The sequence below is a fragment of the Solanum pennellii genome, chromosome 5 (genome assembly GCF_001406875.1).
Source record: "Solanum pennellii chromosome 5, SPENNV200".
NCBI classification, from domain to species: domain Eukaryota; kingdom Viridiplantae; phylum Streptophyta; class Magnoliopsida; order Solanales; family Solanaceae; genus Solanum; species Solanum pennellii.
The window spans coordinates 35,065,092-35,081,225 of NC_028641.1; positions in this window are offsets into that span (position 1 = coordinate 35,065,092).

Sequence of the window (16,134 nt, forward strand, 5' to 3'; positions counted from 1 at the left end):
TATATATATATATATAAACCCATATTTTAAAAAAATTAATTAAAGTGAAAATAGGATAAACTAATTTTCTTAAAAAATAAACTGAGAAAGAAATTTAAATAAATATTTTTGCAGAGTAATAAATAAAAATAATTAAATATATATACGTTGCAATATTAATAAATATGTATACTAACTAATTATAAAGTTTTTTTTGGAATGAAGGATAACCCGCAGCCGCTACAACCTCTACTCTGTGATGAGCACTTTGCGCGCACTGGGTAAATCCTCCACTATGTAATAGTTTACAAACCACACAGGGAATGTAAACCGCACTAGGCAAGCCCTATGCGACAAGCTCGATTCAGAAGGCATTGGGGGGGGGTCAATCCCGGGTCATCCGTGTGGATAACCATCCTCCATACTAACTAAGACATCCTGAAGGACTAATTATAAAGTTACCAATTAAAAAATGACTTGTGTCCAATTTATGCATTCATCACTTCCCTTCAAACGAATGTGCACACTCTCTATGCCATGCCCTCATTTATGGTGTATAAATTCCATTTTTAATTAGTTTAGAAGGGTAGTATGACCCTGGTTAAAATTAGGAGTATCTCTGATATTTCGGTCAAAGTCTAGGGGGGCACTTGTGCCTTATCCCAATTGTATTGATAAAAAATAGATTAAATCTTGAATTTTAATATATAGATTCCAGACTATATTTTTTATTACTAATCCTTTTACTATTCTTGGTTGTCAAATCTTATCGAATTCAAATTCTGCGATTTTCAATGGAATTGTTATTCGAATTTGGACCTCATTTATCCTCTTAAATCTTACCTATTTCTCTCTAATAAACTTTCCTTTCTTTAACATTTTAGGGGATTTTTTTGAACACTAATTTTGTATCCAAAATATAGAGCATTTTCATAAAAAGGTATTAGCTACACAAACATATATTAAGAGCTCAAAAAGGCTTAGGTTTTTTTGTTCGAATTAGTCGGAGCTCGACGGGATTGGGTGAAGTCGGCCTGTGGTGTAGTCATTTCTCTTTGCTCGTCGTCTCAGTCTCGCTGTCCCGGAAATGGTAAATGGTTCTTCTCTACTTTACATATTTATCTCTTTTCGATGTAGATGCTTAAAATAATATGTTTCCCCATTGTTTTCTTAAGATTTCCTATTTTATCTATTATGTTGCTTGAATATTGATATAAGTTCCATCTCAAATGTCTAGTTTTTGTTCTGATGTGTTTCTCTTCTTTTTTTTTAATTAATTAATACTATTATTGATTTAAAATAAGCCAAACTTTTTTTTCATTAAATAGTTACCTTTCCATTTCCATTAATGTGGATTACAAAAGAGGAAGGAGGACTTTACCTTGACTTCTTAATGAGATTTTCTTAATATACACGCGCAAAAGAAGGCACAAACAATGTCAAATACATAGAAGCACCTCAAGGTGGCTCAAAGAAAATCATATTCGATTTTCTTTTTTTGACTCTCAAAAAAGGAAATTGCCATTTATCAACATTCAGTAGGCCTCTAATCTGCGTGGGAATAGTGCTAGGCTAAGTAAATACTTGAACTTCCTCAACGAAATGGCTCATTGAAGCCAATTTATCAGCCCCATGACTTGCTTCCCTAAAACAATGGTTAATAGTTGTATCATGTCTCCGAATCAATCTTCTAATTTCCTCCACTGATTCCTTAATCCTACATGGAGTAGACCAACTGTTATTAATACAGTTTCGAAGGAATAGAGAATCAGTCTCGGTAATGATGAGATTATGGCCATTGCTAATACACCATCTATGTCCCAAGAGGAACGCGTATGATTTTCTGCAGTGTTGTTGGTACCTCTTCCAAGTGGGAGGTGGGAGGATGAATGCCATCAAACATGTGCCCATGGAATCATACTGCATTCAGATATTTTAATCTTCATATGTATCTAGTTTGTTACATTCTCAGCTATTCATTCTAATAGCTAATTTTCTGTTCTTTTTTGTGCTAAAATATTAGACCAAAGACAAGCTTGAATGAAATATCTCACACTAATAGTGTTAATATTTTATTTATCTTAATTTTTTTTGAATTTTAAGCATGTGTAAGTGATCTTTCTTGTTTTTTTTCAATTAGAAATTCTCAATATTGATGCTGACGAAGCCTTCCCGAAAATTTTTACAAAGCACCATGGTATATATACATTTATTGTCTCTACAATTTGAGACATAAATATTTGCAACACCGAGAATCTTGCTTAATAAATGTTATATAAGAGAAATAGAGTGTGAATTACTTTAATCTTTTTGTTTATGGTAAATCTTTAGGTTTGACTTTTTTTGTTAATACTTTATTAGTGCATTCACACAGATAAAGAAAACTTACTAAAAAAATTATTTGAAGAGTTTACCAAAAGGTAACTCTGTTTGTATGTATGTTTATCCACAAATGCTTATTTCAAACTTAGTCTGTGTTCATATTAAATGCTATGTTTGACTAAAGTTGATATCATTTTTTTCCAAATAGTGGAGAGCATATGTTTCCAATTAGTGGGTGATGAGAAAAGTCTTTAATTTTATGATTGTGTAGATAATTAGGCTTACAATTCTAAGTTTTATTTTCTTTACATGTAAAACTCACTACATGTGGTAGTGTAAATTAATAAATAAATGATGATGGTGTTGTGTTTATTAAAGTTAATTTAGCTCATGGATCAAATTTTTATTTATCAAAAAGAAGAGCTCAACATACTACTAACAAAGACAAAAAAAAGATAAAACAAAAGGAAATGACTATGACTATTCTATCAAAAACTAAAGACTAAATCTGAAAACTAATTGTGGAAGTGACTGACTCCCTCTAGAACACTTGCTTCTTCGACTCTTTATCTTACCCACCAGCCGGTGCAAATGTTACTTCTCAAGAGTGTAAGTCTACCTTTCTATTTGGTTTTTTACTTTCCAAATCGTTGGGTTGTTTTTTTGTTTGTTATCACTATGAAAAATGAGAGGATGACGGTGTTTTTTTTCCTTGAGTGAAGCACGGGAAGGCAAAAATGACGTTTCAAGTCTATTTTCGGTATGTATGCCTAGATATAGAGATCATATTGTTGCCCATCATTTCATATGACATACTTCCCCCTTGTTTTTTTTTTATCCATTCTAACTCTGCTATTTAATGAATTGTTCATTTCCTTCCAATTGAGGAGTTTAATATAATGAATTTGTTGTAGTGGTGTTGATTATATGTTGTTCTATTGAACTTGTAGTTATTATTTTTGATGTGTTAATTTTCTCTTCATCCCTTTTGATTGATTGTCTACGGTTAGACTCGAGTACCAAGATACTCCGAAAAATTGTGATTTATTCTTTTCATAACTAGCTTAGTACAATTTCTATTAAATCCACATATGTTTGTTTATGCATTCCAATGCATTTAACATATGTTTACTATGAATCCAATTTTTTGCGCACTTACTAATGCGACGGTGTTCCAGTTATAGCCTCCGAATAGTAAAGATGGTAATGTTGAAAGATTTGACTTCATCAAAGTTGATGAAGAGAATAAGTCATTTGAAGGTGATGTCTTGTTTTAATTCCTTCTTTGGAGAGGGAAGTGGAAAATTGCATTACAGGTAGGTGGAAACAATACCATTTTATCAATTTTGTTGTTTTTGTATTAGTCCATATAAATAGAATAATATATATCAATACCTAGAAAATGATATTACATGTTGTCTGTTCTTTTTGTTCATGGGTGATACGCTCAAATTTACTTCTCAAAACAAAGTAAAAGCGGTCGTATCAAGTAAGAACCCAAATAGTAACATTGGGATCGTTTCCACGAGGAAAATTGTTCAGACTTAACTTTATTCTATTATTCTCTCTATTAAGTCAATTATTTTCCGTAAACAAATAACAAAAAGGGGGTTTTGATTAATGAAAGCAATTAGCTAAATTAAAGTAAACAAGTAACAGACTCAAGTATTGGAGTTTTATTCAAGTAATGAGAGTAACTAGGGCGTAAGTGTTCCCCACAGGCTCCTAACTTGGTAATTCTAGCTATAACAATCCTTTCCTAGTATCTTGCATGCAAAGTGATAAGTTAGGTATCTCTAAATCCTTACTCTGGAATCTAGAGAATTTCACTCCGCACCTTGGTCCGGCTACGTGTGTTGCTTTACTAAACCTTATCTTTAGATAATATAAAGCATTATATTCGATATTTGACTAAGTTGTTACCTCGTACCAACCGACACTAGCCTATCAATTAGTATACACTAAATCTATGTTGATAATTCATTTCCTATTATCTACCTCCTTGGTACGGCAAGTAGCAATAAGGCGAGTTCTAACATTGGCCACCGTTAAAAAGACTTCTAAGCGAAAGAATTATCAATACATGCAAGACACTATTCTAGAATTGTTATTTTAGCTAGGTTTTATCTTGTTATTTACCAATGGTTCCCACAACCCTAATTATAGAGTTTAGTTACCCATGCTAATAATCACACAATTCATATTGATAATATAAGAATTCATGCACTTACTTTGATGAGAATGAACAAAATCCAGAAATTCACTTAAATAAATCACAAAACACCAATGATTGATTTCGGAAAAATAATATCAAATCCCTAAATCAAGAGTTCAATACTTGGAAAATAAAACTGAAAAATATCCAAAGGTCTAACCCCAAAAACGAGGTTATTCGAACTATTTATAATAAAACAAAACCTAATAAAAGAGTTCTATTTAAGGAAAAATCTACCAAAAATGTGTCCGACTCGACGACCTTCGTGATGGACCGTCGTGGCTTCCGTCGTTCCATATTTGCACAAATCTCTGCTGCTTTCTTCATCAACTCTTAGTTACCCTCGACGGACAGGTGTGACAGACCGTTTCATGCACGACGGTCCGTCGAGGGGCTTTGTTCCACGACACTTAGAATCTTCTGAAGTTGGGTACTGGAACTACTCTCTTTTAGCCTTGATGAATGTGAAGGATGGACCATCGTGGCTATGATGGTCCGCCGTGAGCTTCCATAGTCCCACAGTTGGTCAGAATGCCCCAACTTCCTTCAGCCATTATATTCTCACAACGGTTGACCCCGATGGACCGTCACAGTCACGACGGAGCGTCGTGGGGTCCGTAGGTGGTCACTTCTGCAATTTCAGCTCAAAATCTCTGCGTTCTCCTTTGGACAGATTTCCTGGAAATAAATAGAAAACTACATCAAAATCAATACAAAAATGCTTTATACACACAGTATACTTAAGGAAATGGCATTGAAAGTATCGTGAAACCACGGTACATCAACACCCTCAACTTAAATTCGTTGTTTGTCCTCAAGCGATGCACTATGACTCACTACAAAATCTTTGTACAAGAGTATACATCTTTTATCTTTCGGAATCATTTAGCTATCAATCCTGATTATTCTCATTATGTTCATGCATAATATAACTATTCGGCTTGAATTATGTGGATCAGACCATGACACAAATTCACCACAAACTGACACCTAGCCTCTTCGCTCTCTCACCTAGGTGCTAATTTTTTCGGTATTGCAACTAGTGTTCTCACTTCAAATAACATCCTCATTTTTCACTTAATGATTTCAGTTTGAGTATAAGGATTTCTTTTCAACACTCGCTCTCAGATTAACTTCACAAATCATTTATACATATTGCCATAGGCTTGCCCTTATTTTGACTGCTTTAAGTTTGCCATATCAACTCTTAGGATCAAGAATGGACTTTCTTAGCTTGTAACATAGGCTCAGTGTCATGTAGGGTATATTTTAGTGGCTTGTTTCCCTCCTTGAAATATCGGTCAAGCGTCCTACCTTTTCATCATTTTATTCCGCCCTATTTCTTAATATTGAACAAGGGCCTATGATCCTTTTTAATTGTCTGTTACGGCTTACTTTTAGCAGGACTAACCTGGCAAGTTCTAGCTCAGTACAAATAGTGGACTATTCAAATTTTCTTCACACTCACTTGACATCTCATTACTCTACCAGGTTATCAGACACCTAGTTCCAGTCATGGTCTTAGGGTCATGCAGTGGTGTATCTCTATGTATTCTTAGAGCCACACATTTATCAGTTACTATGCCTAGTCATGCATCATTTTCATTACATCAGGATATCATTTCTGTTTTATCCATCATACTTCAGAGTTATACTATGTACACAAGAGATAGACATGCCTGTTCAACCATAAAAATAATTAGTCTCTTGGGGGAAAAGAACACAGGCAAGAAAACCCCCAAAGAGGATCGTGAGTTGGGCTACTCAGACTTCACCCTAGCACTCACTTTCCATTACCCCACCCCTAACAAAAAGATCTGCAATTGTCCCCAATGCATAAAAGAATCCAAAATAATAGAGTGGTAGGTGAAGCAAACCTGAGGCGCAAAGCGTTGTCGATCAATAAGATGGTGGGTCCGGTGTCCCATAACCCACTCCCTCTATAGTCTGGACACCCTCATTAGTGTCCTCAGCATCCACAGCACCCTCAGTAGTCCCTATCTCAACAATCACAGCACCATCACTAGTGCTCTTCTCAACCTCAACAACTCTGGAGCTAGACGCCCCAGCAGCCAACTTGATAGCCCTCAACTGATGGGCCTCCTCATCAGCAATCGAGGCTCTCCTCGCATCCTCCAAATCTCGGCGCTCCCTCTTCTGTGCCCTATCCTCATCCTCATACTGACCTCTACGCCTCTTGTCATGCTCTCATGGTGGAGGTGGTGACATTACAATAGTGGAGAATAAGGCCGCCAAAACAGTATCCTCGGCGGGCTCTACAGAAGGGGCCTCAGACTTGGGCACCCTAGCCTCTAGAATCGTGTCCAGGTCCACTCTCAAAATCTCTACAGCATCCTTAAGGGTCAGCACGTCCACCGGAGGGGCTGGCCGGGCTAGCACACGCAACTCAAAAGTGTCTAGGTGCTAATGAACCTCCATGATCTTTCTCTCCGTGTGCTGGGCCATCTTCCGCTCCATGCGCTCCTCCGCCTCAGTAATAGACCTCTGCATCCAAGGCTGGATGTGATGCAGAAGAGTGGTCGTTTGGGCCTCAAGTTTCTGGACCCTAGCAAGTGGGACCAGAGTGGCGGAGGGAGTCGAGCGAGAGGAGCTCGGAGTGGTGCTACCACCCGAGGTAGACTCGACCGGGGTGGTATCAATAGGCTCTGATGTAACCTGGGTAGCCGCTTCGGCTTGCTCTACAGTGTCCGCCAGGACCTTTGTGTGGAGCCAACTCATTGGCTCATCCCTAATAAGACTTATATCAACTGTGCTCGTCAGGGTCTTGATCTGATCGATGTGCCAAATAGGCACACCTGCGAACCTGCACAAAGCAAACACCATGCACAGAACTGGGTAAGTAGTAGTGACCTTGAAGGCCCTCTCATGCATGACCTCCTGAAGAAGCCAAGCGAAGTCCACCTCGAACACTGCTATCATCGCCGCCATCAGAACTGCGCGATCCCAAGTGACAATATTGTCTGCAGCAGTGGGGGGAAAGGCAGTGGCGGACTATCAACCACAAAAACATGGCTTTGAAGGTCAGGTTAGCCTTCTTGATGGCTCCCTTTGGCTCAAGTACCCAATCAGCAGCCTCTCCATCAACATACAAGTACCGGTCAATCCACCTCTTGGTGGTCTCTCTCAACTCTGGCTCACGTAGGAACTGTCCATATTTAACAAGTTTCCACCGATAGTTGAACTCGGCGGTGAGAGGAAACCTAGTGGCATCAACATTCTCGTCGTATAGATACCGACGGATGGCTAGCAAGGATATGTTTACCCGCTTTTCGTGGACTCTGATGTGATCTAGCAAGGCATGTTTAGTGGGGGCAGCCCACCTGTCTATCTAGGCTCGGAGAGTCGCCACATACGAGGCGTAGAACTCTCTGACCAACTCCTCACTGTATCGGCACACACCACGAGCCGTCTATTCTAACCCCCTTATCATTTGGCAGCTTGGCGTCTGAGTACACCTAAAACTGCCCCTCAACACACCACCGGTTGGGCAAGTCGGCAACCGGGGCGGGGACTCCAGTCAGTGGTGCTGGAGTGGAATAAGCACCATCGACCTCATCAGACGAGGTGGGTTGAGATGCACTGGCTGGAGCAGAAGCCTCCTAAGACCCGGAGACTTCTTCTGAACTCGATACTTCCTCAGAGTCGGAAGCATCCCTAGAGTGTGTAGCAGACCTAGAAGGTGTGTCGGTCACTATACGCTCCTCTTCAAACTGGGAGGCAGTGACTACGTCGGGCGCCACCTACATGGGGGTGGCTCTGGTGGTGCGGCAGCCCGTACAGAAGTGAAAGTGCCTGGGGCATGTATTCGGGGTCACGCTCATCATCAGAGCCAATGACCAATCGGGCCGATGGGGCGACGGACTTGGAACGCCCACATAAGTATGCTGGATCTTGCTTTGGTTCCATGAGTGTTAGTACCTGCATATAACAACAATTGGGACCATTAGAACCAAACAAGACATGCATAGTAGAAAACAACACGGAAAACCAAAACTAAACTGGGAGTGGTGTAGTTGCAGTACTGCACAACGGACCCATTAGCGGTCCGTCGTAAGTGTGACGGACCGTCATGGGGGTCCGTCATCAAACACTTTGGAAAATTTTTTGAGGTTTTTAGGAAGAAAGTCTCTAACAACCGTGACGGTTGTGCAGGATGGACCATCGTAGGCATGACGGTCCGTCGCAGAGGTCCGTCGATGGACACTTGATAAAAATATTGAGACTCTCAAAAAGAAAGTCTTTGACAATCGTGACGGTTGTTTAACAAGGAACATCGTAGGCATGACGATCCATCGTAGAGGTCCGTCGAGGGACACTAAGAAAGAATTTTGAGACCCTCAAAATCAGGGTCTCTGACAACCGTGACGGTTGTGTAGGACAGACCATTATGGGTATGACGGTCTGTCATAAGTTCCCGTAAAACTTGGGGGGAAAAACTGGGGCTTGGTGTGACGGACCCCACGACGGTCCGTCGTCGGGGTCTCGTAATGTCTTACAGTGACAGAATTGAGAAGCATAAGTCGTCCCCTAAATTTTCTAATATGAACTAAACTTATCAACCCACAATTTCTAACCAATTTACCCATCATTCTAGAATTCCTATGGCAATAATTTCTCGAGTTTTATCATGCAATTTCGGAGAACTATCAACCTAGGTCAGAAATAAATATCAGAAACAAACACCCCCATTCGATTTAGTTAACACAACAACCCCATTCATTTTACAATAATAATGGTCTAAAGGCACTTAGCATTGTCGGGGTGAGGTCTTAGCATGCATTAGGGGTCAAATATCAAACACCTACACATTCTGAAACATGCATAGCATTGAAAAACAAGAATGAAATGTAGATGAGTGATAGAGTAGAAGCACATACCTGATAATGAACTCAATGAATAAGAAATGCAACACCACAATGCGATGATTAGCGCACTAAACCAAGACTCTGACCGGCAAAGAACGGGAAAATACTTTGGGAGTCGGGAGAAGAAGGGTTTTGGTGAATGTGGGTAAAGGAAGGAAATCAGAAGATCAGAGAACAGAAGAGTGATTGGGGAGATGAAGAGGGATAAAATGGAGGAAATGAGGGAAAGAAATGGTTTAAATGAAGTGGTGGGAAGTTAAAACATTTTAAAACTTTTAATATTTGTCGGTCGGGTCAGGTAGGGTCAGGTCTACGGGTTTTTGACACGACGAGTCCCCGTCGACGGTCCGTCGCATTCACAATGGACCGTCGTGGGGGTCCTTCATGCGTGCCCTAACTTAGAAAATTTTGAAAAACATACCTTGGCACGACGGACGCTTGTGACGGTCCGTCAAAGGGTACTGCGGACCAATTTTTTGCAGATTTTCTGGTGATGTGATACCTGCAAATTCAACACCCATTAAGCTATTCTTTTTGCATTTGTTTTTGTATTTTTATTTATTTATTTATTTAGACACGGACCTTAAACTATGCTCTAGACAACAATTCTAGCAAAAAGAAAACCAATATGTAGACGGGACGTTTAAGGAAATAAAATCAAAGAACCATGCAAATATAACTAGGAAATCAAGAAAAAACTATAGTTGGCTAGAGGATATATATTGGGTTGCCTCCCAACCAGCGCTTGATCTGACGTCTCGGCACGACGTAGGACACTTGATTTACTAAGACTTCATCAAGATGGTATGTCTCGATCACTTCATTCGCCGTTTCAGCGAGCCCCAAATAGATTTTGATTCGCTGTCCGTTCACCTTAAACCGCACACCCTCCTTGTTCTCTAACTCAATCACGGATCCGTTCACCTTAAACCGCACACCCTCCTTGTTCTCTAACTCAACCACTCCGTGAGGTAATAGTTGGATGATCAAGTAAGGACTAGTCCATTTGGACTTGAGTTTGCTCGGAAACACATGCAACCTAGAATTGAATAAAAGAACCAAATCTCTAACCATAAAATCGCGTTTCTCAATCTTTTGGTCGTGGTCTTCTTCATCTTTTCTTTGTAGAGGGATGAACTTTCATAAGCTTTTAGGCAAAATTCATCAAGCTCATTCAACACATTTAACCTCTGTTCAGCAGCTTCATTCCAGTCCATTTTCAACTTTTTCATTGCCCACAAGGCTTTATGCTCTAATTCAACAGGTAAGTGACAAGCCTTCCCATATACAAGTTGGTATGGGGACAAACCTATGGGAGTCTTGAATGTTGTACGGTAGGCCCAAAGAGCATCATCAAGCCTCATTGACCAATCCATTGTACTAGCATTCACCGTTTTTGACAAAATTTTCTTTATCTCCCTATTTGACACCTTAACTTGCCCACTAGTTTGAGGATGGTAAGGAGTGGCCACATTATGGCAAACCCCATATTTCTCCAATAATACCTTAAACAATTTGTTGCAAAAGTGGGATCCCCCATCACTAATAATATCCCTTAGGGTGCCAAATCGGGAAAATATATTCTTTTTCAAGAATGCGGTGACACTCTTCCCTTCATTATTTGCGAGTATGATAGCTTCAACCCATTTAGACACATAATCGACAGCTACTACAATGTACTTCATCCCATGAGAACTCACAAAAGGGCCCATAAAGTCAATACCTCACACATCAAATAGCTCAATAACAAGAACGGGATTTAAAGGGAGCTCTTGCTTTCTCGATATGCCACAATCTCTTTGGCAACTATCACATGCCTTAGCGAACTCATGAGCATTTTGGTGGATAGTTGGCCAATAGTAGCCACATCGCAAGATCTTGTGAGTGGTCCGGATACCACTATGATGTCTACCTACGGGTGAAGAATCACATGCCTCCAAATCACTCAACATCTCAACTTCTGGCACACTACGCCGAATAAGCCCATCGGCACAATTCCTATACAAGTATGTCTCATCCCAAAAGAACTTTTTTACATCATACATGAACTTTTTCCTTTGATGAAAGGACAAGTCCGGTGGGATGATATCGCTAGCCAGATAATTCACAAAATATGCGAATCATGGAATCAAGTCTTGAGAGGCGGCCAATACATGCTCATCGAGGAAAGTATCATCAATTTTAGTCTTATCCCCCAACTCTCTCATTGCTTCATCTTCTAAATGGGACAAGTGATCAACAACTTGATTTTCGGTCCCTTTTCTATCCATCACCTCAAAGTCAAATTCTTGCAATAGTAATACCCAACGAATCAACCTCAGTTTCGCATCGTTCTTTTCCATCAAATATCTCAAAGAAGAATGATCAGTATGCACTATAACCCTTGTGCCAAACAAATAGGAGCGAAATTTCTCAAAAGCAAAGACTACTGCAAGGAGCTCTTGTTCAGTCACGGTGTAGTTCTTTTGGGCTTCATTTAGGGCTTTACTAGCATAGTAAATGTGGTGAAAGATTTTTTCCCCTCTTTGCCCCAATACCACACCAAGAGCAACCCCACTAGCATCACACATTACCTCAAAAGGCTTGCTCCAATCCTGCGAAATAATGATAGGTGCAGACACCAACTTTTCTTTCAACTCACCAAGTGCCTTAAGACAGGATTCATCAAAATAAAATTTACACTCTTTCTCAAGCAACTTGCACAAAGGATGCACAATTTTTGAGAAATCTTTGATGAACCTCCGGTAAAAACCTGCATGTCCAAGAAAGCTTCTCACACCTTTGACAGAGGTAGGTGCGCGAAGTCTCTCTATTACCTCGACTTTATCTCGATCAACATCTATACCCTTCTCTGAAATGCGATGACCCAATACAATACCCTCTTGCACCATAAAGTGACATTTTTCCCAATTTATTACTAGATTGCAGTCTTCACACCTCTTAAGAACCTCAGACAAATGACTCAAACACCACTCAAAGGAGTCACCAACCACTGAAAAATCATCCATAAACACCTCAATAGTGTCTTCCACCATATCGGAGAATATCGACATCATACATCTCTGAAATGTGGCGGGTGCATTGCACAACGCAAATCTTGAACATAAAGGTCCCATATAGAAAAGTAAAAGTGGTTTTCTCTTGATCTTCTGGTGCAATAGAAATCTGATTATAACCCGAATAACCATCAAGAAACAGTACCACCCCTTTTTGGCAAGTCTATCCAACATCTGATCCATGAAAGGCATAGGAAAATGGCCTTTTTCGGTCCATACATTTAATTTCTGGTAATTCGTATACACCCTCCAACCAGTCACCGATCTCATTGGAACAAGCTCATTTTAATCATTGGGGACCACAATTATTCCCCCTTTCTTAAGTACGCACTGAAAAGGGCATACCCAACTACTATCAACGATTGGTATATCACTCCGGCATCAAACCACTTAATAGTTTCCTTCTTCACTACCTCTTACATAGGTGTATTTTGACGTCTCTGTGCTCAATACTTGGCTTATGATCGGGCATGAGTTGGATCTTATGACAACAAATACCGGAGGGATCCCAATAATATCCACAATAGTACACCCAATAACTCTTTTGAACCTTTTTAACACTTTCACCAAACTCTTAACTTGATGCACATTCAAATCTCTTGCAATAATAACCAGCAAATTGTCATCTTTTCCCAAGAATACATACCTCAGATGAGGTGGTAGAGGCTTAAGTTCTAATTTTGGAGCCTTCTCAATATGTGGTTTCGCGAGTGGAGATTCGCGATGTTGCATATCTAACTCAAATTTCTTTGGTTTAAAACGAACATTACCTCAATCTAGTGTCGCGACCAATGACGCATACTCTTCAATGTCATCACTATCAAAATTCATGATCACTGCCGCCAATGCTTCTACACCCAGATGCTATTCAGTTTGTACCTCAGATGATTCTTCAACTCTGTAGGATATAACAGATACCGATTGGAGGTCACCACTTTGCCTCATGGACCTACAAATGTTGAAGGTAACTTCTTCATTGTTCAGCCGAAATTTCATCTGCCCCTTTTCCGTATCAACCAAAGCTCCACCCGTAGCAAGGAATGGCTTCCCAAGAATAATAGGCACCTCAAAATCAGCCTCACAATCAAGAATCACAAAATTGGCCAGAAATATGAATGACTCCCCTTTTACTAGCACATCATGAAGTATACCAATGGGCCTTTTTGCCGTTCGATCGGCCATCAGTAGCCGCATCGCAGTGGGCTTTGGGTCAACAAAACCCAGCTTCTTGTAAATCGAGAGGGGCATGAGATTTATACTTGCCTCAAGATCACATAATGTTTTCGCAAAATGTAATAACCCGATTGTACAAACAATAGTGAAAGCACCCGAATCCTCTTTCTTTTGCACTAGAGATCTTGTAGCAATGGCACTACAGTTCTGCATTCTATCATCATCCTCAAAAGTGACTGATCTTTTCTTTGTAACCAAATCTTTCATGAACTTGGCATAACCGGGCATTTGTTCAAGAGTTTCTACCAAAGGGACATTGATAGAAAGTTGTTTCAACATCGTTATAAAATGCTGGTATTTGCCATCCTCAGTCTTTTTTACTAATCTTTGTGGGAAAGGAGGTGGTGGTCTAGGCATGGGGGTCACCTTTTGGGGCACCTCAACATCTTTTACCATTTTATCTTCTAACTCACCACTAACCTCCACCACTGTATCTTCATCTCTTATCACCTTTTCTACACCAGATGACATACCACATTAATGGTTTGCTTACCACCCCGAGTAGCGATTGGCATACAATGCCCATCATTTTTTGGATTTCAGATAGTGTCGCTAGGAAGAGTTCCCGGTTGCCGTGTGTTCATAGTTGCAGACAATTGGGCCATTTGAAACTCAAGATGTTTAATCAAGATTGCAAGCGTATCAACTTTCTGCCCTATACCTGCTAAGTCATTCCTTAACTCTTTAGTGTGCTCATCACTAGCATCGAACCTCCTTTTTCTGCATCATATCCTCAACTCGCGCCATACTACCTCCACTATCCCTAGGAGTAACTTAACGATTTTGAGGTGGAACATAGGGCCCACTCCTATCATTTTTGTTACCATAGTTACCCCGATTGAAGTTTTTGTCGCGGTTGTAATTCCCATCCCGGACATAATGACCCTCGCGGTTATAATTACCATAGTTCCGACCTTGGTTTTCTTGACCTTGGCGCCAATTCTCCTGATTGGATTCTTGGGCATTCGGTTGGAAACCCCCCGTCTGATCATTCACTGCATAGGAATCCTCCTCAACGTAATATGCATCATTTGGCAGTGGTGGTTTAGACAAGTAGTTAACCGCATTTACCTTTTCCGCACCCCTAGCAACATGTTTCAGAACCAACCCAAGCTCAGTTTTCATTTGAGCCATCTCCTCACGAAGATCATCTGCAACTAAGTTGTGTGCGGATTAGACTATGAAAGTGTTTCTCCCAGTATCCGACTTCTTAGTTCTCCAAGCTTTATTATTTCGGGAGATTTTCTCTAACTTTTTAGCAATCTCGACATAAGGACACTCTCCATAAGAACCACCCGCTATTGTATCCAACAGCGCTTTGTTATTATCATCTTGTCCCCGATAGAAATACTCTTTCAGAGACTTATCATCTATGCGGTGATTTGGGACACTTCGCAAGAATGAAGTGAACCTATCCCAAGAACTACTAACTGATTCTCCCGGTAGTGCCACAAAGTTGTTCACTCTGTCTTTGTGGTTTAGTTTCTTAGACACCGGGTAGTAGCGTGCTAAGAAAGCATCCCTCAGCTGATTCCAAGTGAAGATTGAGTCAAAGGGGAACTTAGTAAACCAGATAGCAGCCTCTCCCGTTACTGAGAGAGGAAAAACTCTTAGCACGATTACATCCATATTCAAATAGGGCTTCCCTACACAAGTTTTGCACACTGCCCTTACCTTAACGATGTGGGCATGTGGATCCTCAGAAGGTAGCCCTGAAAACAAACCTCTGGCAATGAGAATTTGCATCAGAGTACTAGTTACCACAAAAGTGTGGTCGTGTGGTAAAGGGGTCAAGACGAATGGCTCATCAGAGTCTGCGATATTTTAACATCCCCTATAGTACTCTTGAGGGCGTGAAGCGGGAGGTTGTCTCCGTATTTCACCTTCCCCACGAATATCAGGTAATACTAGGTCACGAGTGTCTACCAATGGTGGTATTTGCGTGTCGACCTCATCACCTTGGATGCCCAAATTCTGATTTATTCTTCTTAAAGTACGCTCTAGTTCGGGGTCAGGTTCAATTACAGGTTTTCCTCTACTTCGTGTGTTTGGCATGTAATAACGTTAGACCTACAGGTTACAAAACAAAAAGATAAAAAGTAAAATTAGGAAAATATTGACTAATCCCGGCAAAATCGCCAAAATTTGATACGCTCAAATTTACTTCTCGAAATGAAGTAAAAGCAGTCTTATCAAGTAACCAACTAGTAAGATTGGGATCGTTCCCACGAGGAAAATCGTTCAGACTTAACTTTATTCTATTATTACTTCTATTTAGTCAATTATTTTCAGAAAACAAATAACAAAAAGGGGGTTTCGATTAATGAAAGCAATTAGCTAAGTTAAAGTAAACAAGTGACGGATTCAAGTATTGGAGTTTTAATCAAGTAATGAGAGTAACTAGGGCGTAATTGTTCCCCACAGGCTCCTAACTTGGTAATTC